Here is a 6,000-nt window from a genome sequence, read left to right as displayed (position 1 = left end):
ATATTGCTGATACATAATGATAAAGCATTCTCATACTTTTTTAAACTCTTTCACAGTCAATATAATATTGGCCCCAATTACTGCATGTTTTTCTCTACCAGCAAGCGTTATATTACTGTCATTTTATTTGTACATATTTTTCACTACAAACAAAATGTGTAGAGAAAAAATGAGAAAAGCACACTACATTTAGTGAAATCCCCAGCACATTACAGTTTTTATTGTACGCATGGCCATGCTTGTGTTTGCTCTCAGTGTGGTTGTAACAGCAAGGTGAGTATCAATATTTAAACCTAACTTTTAATAAGTATAGATCTAAAATTATCAAAGTAACACGCATATCAATAAAAACATCGGTAGTCCCTTATTCACTGGTTTGATTCTAAAAGGACCACAATGGTGGATAAAATGAATCTAAAGAGCATCAATTAATACAATGCCTTAAAGTTAATATGACAGTGGTCATAACATTAGATTGGTACTGCTGACACAGAATCCTGTATGTATGACCATTTAGTGTTTCCTAAATACATGGAATTAGACCGTTAAGAGTTCACAACTCACCCTAATATTGTTATTTAGTGTGCATATGTCCTCCCCTGAAAACCCAACAAGGGACAAAAGAGTTGGGCATGTACACATTAGGGTGAGTTGTGGACTGTCCTTGTAAGAGCGGGAGTCACTGGGGATTAGGGTCATCTAGGGCACACTAGGGCCAGGTTCGGACTCTGCCAGATGGTGATTCAGAGGATGGTTTTCCTCTCCTGTCTTGACTGAAACCATGGTGAGGTTTTTCCATATTTCCTTACCTTAGAGCACTCTTAACCTTCTAATCCCATGTATTTAAGAAACACTATGTTAGGTGTCAAGTTCCCACCTCTACACAGGGGGAATCTCGAACCATTTCCGCTGCGGTCTCCCATTCTTCTCCAGCCACAGTGGAGCCTGCTCAGCAGAGACGTCGGTCCCAGCGTCGGCTGATACTGGACGACTGGTTACTACTGCTCTTCCAGGGTCTGTCTTTGTAGCCAGCAGTGATCAGCAGCGAGCAGGTCTTTCTGGGACTGTCCTGCTTTTCTCATACTGAGCATGCCCACGGGATGACCTCCCATTTGAGGTCGGGGGTCACATGCTCAGGTCCTGTTGCGGCTCCTATTGGTCCATCTGGAAGGTCTTGTAGCACTGCCGCTATAAAAGGTTCGCATGGCCGAGAGGCCATGCACCAGTGTACATTTGAAATCGTGTGTGTTGATGTGTGCAAGTCATTCTTTAATCCCCTCCCTTGTGTATGACTGCTCACGTAAGGTGGATGTCTGCTATCTAGCGCCCGGCTGAGCTATCAGCACAATAACACACAAAACAGATTCTAATTGCTGTGACCACCAGTGTGGTGCCGTGCGCTATTAGAGCGCTTTCCTGACCCAAGTCTGGATGGTTAGTGGCGTCCGCCAGAGTGGCACAGCACGCACTCTTGTTTATTTAAGTTACTTTCTCAGTTACTCTGGTACCCCAATTGTGGTGTCGAGCGCAAGAGGTCTTCACGAACTCTAATTCTGTGTCCTGGGATAGAGTTCTGTGATTCCTTGCTTGCGCTCTAGGTGCGGTACCACGGCCCTGTGATGCAACAGGGTTCGCTTCCTTCATACATGGTCAAGTTAACCCGTGTGTGTATCCATATTGTACCGCCATTTAGTCCGTCACTACTCAGCAGCAGGTTCCATCTCTGCACGGTGGACCCCGGGCTGCGAACGCACCTCATACCTTCTCTCTAATTATTTGGTGCGTTCCACTAGCCGTAACAAACTATATGGCTATACGGATGGGATTCTGTGTCAGCAGTATCTTTCTAATGTTATGGCCGCTGTCAAATTAGCCTTCTGATATTGAATTACGGTAATTGATATTCTTTAGATTCCTTTTATCCACCATTGTTGTGCTTTTAGAATCAAACAAGTGAATCAGGAACTACTGGTGTTTTTATTGATGTGTGTGTTACACCAGGACAAATACCCCAACACCATGGCCAGACCACATATTACCATGACAGTGGCCAAACAATACCGCATACAAGGAACAAATACCGCCACACCATGACCAGACCACATATTACCATCACCATGACCAAATAATATCACATACAAGGAACAAATACTGCCACACCGTGACCAGACCACATATTACCACCACAGTGACTGAATACTACAAAGCTGAGCATTAATAAAAAAACACAATACCAATATCACCGTAAGTGCCATTATACACAGGAGCTCTGTACTTAGTATACAGTGTCAGTGTACATGTAGTAGTGATCACCAGTGATATTATACACAGAAGCTCTGTATATAGTGTCAGTGTACAGGTAATACAGTGATCACCAGTGACATTATAAATAGGAGTTCTGATAGGTGCAAATGGGTCTGGAAGAAACAAAGGAAAAAGGGGCTAACGGATTGAGAAATTGAAGGAATTGTCATGTTCGGTAGAGGAAGCCTGATGATGTGGGGTTATTTCACAGCCAAAGCCATTGGATACTTGACCAGGGTTGATGGTGGTCTCCGTGCTGAGCTATATGTGAGTATCCTACCAGACGACTTACTTCATACACCAGAGTACTATGGGTATGAAAAAGAAGACATAATGTTCCAGCGGGACAACAAACAGAAGCATATGTCGGGATTGTCAAAGAAATGGTTCAATGACAATGAAGTAGATGTGCTGGTTTGGCTTCCACAGTCCACAGACCTCAACCCAATTGAACACTTGTGTGTAGAGTTGAAGAAAAAGCTGTATACATACCCAAGTGAGTCAACCAGTATGCACCAAATTTGGTAATGTGTAGAAGAGACCTTGGATCAGATGTTGGTTGAAACATGCTTCAATCTGATTGAGTGCATGGCCAGAAGGATTCAGACATTGTTGAAAGCCAAGGTGGATTTACAAAATAATAAAATTAAAATTTAGATTTTTAGGAGCAGAAAAGGACGTTACACTGCCCTCAGCGCACCTGCCTCTCTTAGCTCCGTAGCTTGGTGACGTCACCTATAGCTCCGCCCACCCCGACCGCCACCTCGGCGTTGCATCCGGCCGGGGCACACGAGGTCAGCACATTAATATAACCAATCTATCAGGGTAGGCTCCATTCAAGCCTGAACGTATGAAACACAGACTTTGATTGTAGCATCATTTGCCAGCTGCCGGCAATCAAACCACTCACAGCCATCAAGACCCTACTCTTGTAAAATTTCATATTATCCATATTTCCTACTACATCACCAGTAAGTACAATAAGGATCATCGGATCTACACCATATATATGTACAAAATTATACCTCAAATAAGGTTATTAATTTGTTCAAGCAGGGGAAACCGTCAGATCCCAGGGGAACAACCATTCCCAGATATCACGACAATAACTGTGAATGTGCATTGTCACAAATCACCCAAGTGAGTAAAAATTTATATCCACACATATGTATCTCACCATCTTGCTTCATTTACAAATATAATTATTATAAAGAACGCACATCTATTCTTTTATTTTTTAAAGACCCCACTACAACCCAAACAGGATCCACATGTTATTACCCATGGTACCAAATAGTGTCTTTGAATTTATATTTCCTTTCATTTCATGATCTATTCCGTATTGCTCATTCTTTGTAGACAGCGCAGGTGAATTCCATTTTCTATCAGTAACATACATTTAACAGGTCCACACAGAACCTGTTGTAATTGCCAGCAGCATTCTACAATAAGCACTTATCCCTCCACTAGGAACTGTTTGGAGCGCCAGTGTTTTCCTCGATTTTAAGAATATCCCAAAAGTAAGGAATGAAAAAATAACTTTGAACCATGCCAAAGAAGTTGAAAAGAAAAGTTTTGAGTGAGGAAAAGAAGGGCTCAATTCTGGCTTTACTATCAGAGGGACACAGTGAGCATCATGTTGCCTCCATCCTTAAAATTTCTAAGACGGCAGTCCATTACAACAAGCTCAAGCAGCAGACATTGGGGACAACAAAGCTACAGACCGGAAGAGGGCAAAACTGAATCTCTACTGACCAAGATGACTCATCGTATTCAAATGTCACTCATCAACCGCAGGATGACATCAAGTGACCTACAAAAGGAATGGCAAATGACAGCTGGGGTGAAGTGCACAGCAAGAACTGTTCATCACAGGCTCCTAGAGGCAGGACTCAAGGCATGTAAAGCTAGAAAAAAGCATTTCATCAATGAGAAGCAAAGTAGAGCCAGGCTGAAGTTTGCCAAAGACCATAAGGATTGAACCATAGAGGACTGGAGTAAGGTAATCTTCTCTGATGAGTCTAATTTTCAGCTTTGCCCAACACCTGGTTGTCTAATAGTTTAATGGAGACCTGAAGAGGCGTACAAGCCACAGTGTCTTGCACCCAGTGTGAAATTTTGTGGAGGATCGGTGATGATCTGGGGATGCTTCAGCAAGGCTGGAATTGGACAGGTTAATCTTTGCGAAGGATGTATGAATCAAGCCGCATACAAGGTTATCCTGGAAAAGCAGTTGATTCCTTCTGCTCAGGCAATGTTCCCCAACTATGAGGACTGGTTTTTCCAGCTGGACAATGCGCCATGCCACACAGTTAGGTCAATCAAGGTGTGGTGAAGAGACCACCACATCAAATCTCTGTCATGGCCAGCCCAATCTCCAGACCTGAACCCCACTGAAAACCTCTGGAATGTAATCAAGAGAAAGATGGACAGTCACAAGGTATCAAACAAAGAAGAACTGCTTAAATTTTTGTACCAAGAGTGGCATAAGGTCACCCAAAAGCAGTGTGAAAGACTGGTGGAAAGCATGCCAAGATACCCGAAAGCTGTGATTTAACCCCTTAACCCACAGAGCTTTTTTCGGTTTTACGTTTTCGTTTTTCGATCCCCTATTCCCATAGCCATAACTTTTTTATTTTTCCGTCAATATGGCCATGTGAGGGCTTATTTTTTGCGGGACCAGTTGTGCTTTTGAAAGACACCATTGGTTTTAACATGTCGTGTACTAGAAAGCATGAAAAAAATTCCAAGTGCCGTGAAATCGCAAAAAAAGTGCAATTCCACACTTGTTTTTTGTTTGGCTGTTTTGCTAGGTTCACTAAATGCTAAAACTGACCTGCCATAATGATTCTCAAGGTCATTACGAGTTCATAGACACTAAACATGTCTAGGTTCTTTTTAGTCTAAGTGGTGAGAAAAAATTCAAAACTTTGCTAAAGAAAAAATTAATTGTGCAATTTTCTGTTACCTGTAGCTTCTCCATTTTTCGTGATTTTGGGATGGGTTAGTGCTTATTTTTTGCACGCCAAGCTGACATTTTAAAGATGCCATTTTGGTGCAGATACGTTCTTTTGATTGCCTGTTATTGCATTTTAATGCAATGTCACGGTAATTCTGGTGTTTTGACTTTTTTTCTCCCTACGCCGTTTAGCGATCAGGTTAATCCTTTTTTTATTAATAGATCGGGCGATTATGAACACGACGATACCAAATGTGTGTAGGTTTGATTTTTTTTTTATTGTTTTATTTTGAATGGGGTGAAAGGGGGATGATTTAGGGTATGTGCACACATTGTGGATTTCCTGCGAATCCGCAGCGTTTTTTTTGCGGTGCAGATCTGCAAGTGATTTACAGTACAATGTAAATCAATAGGAAAATAAAAATGCTGTGCTAATGGTGCGGAAAATTCAGTGCGGAAACTCTGCGGATTAAAAGAAGTAGCATGTCACTTCTTTTTTGCGGATCTGCAGCGTTTTTGTACCCATTCCGTTATAGACCTCCGCAGGGTAAAAAAAAGGCAGTAAATCCGTTAAAAAATCCACAGTAAATCCGCAGCAAATCCGCACAAAAAACGAGTCAAATCCGCACCTGCGTTTTCTGCCAGGAGATGCAGAATCCGCAACAAAAATTCCGAAGCCTAATCCGCAACATGTGCACATAGCCTTAAACTTTTATACTTTTTTTTATTTTTTAAAT

At 42.0% G+C, this 6,000-nt stretch overlaps 1 pseudogene; it reads left to right on the top strand.

Annotated features, from left to right (window-relative positions):
• Positions 1 to 229: 229 nt before the first annotated feature.
• The window catches only part of LOC143794232 (uncharacterized), a 37,765-nt pseudogene continuing 31,994 nt past the window's right edge, over positions 230 to 6,000 (top strand).

Source organism: Ranitomeya variabilis, chromosome 1 (assembly GCF_051348905.1).
Source record: "Ranitomeya variabilis isolate aRanVar5 chromosome 1, aRanVar5.hap1, whole genome shotgun sequence".
In the NCBI taxonomy this organism is placed as follows: domain Eukaryota; kingdom Metazoa; phylum Chordata; class Amphibia; order Anura; family Dendrobatidae; genus Ranitomeya; species Ranitomeya variabilis.
The sequence above is the reverse complement of the archived record's forward strand: the minus strand, read 5'-3'. Positions and strand labels throughout refer to the sequence as shown.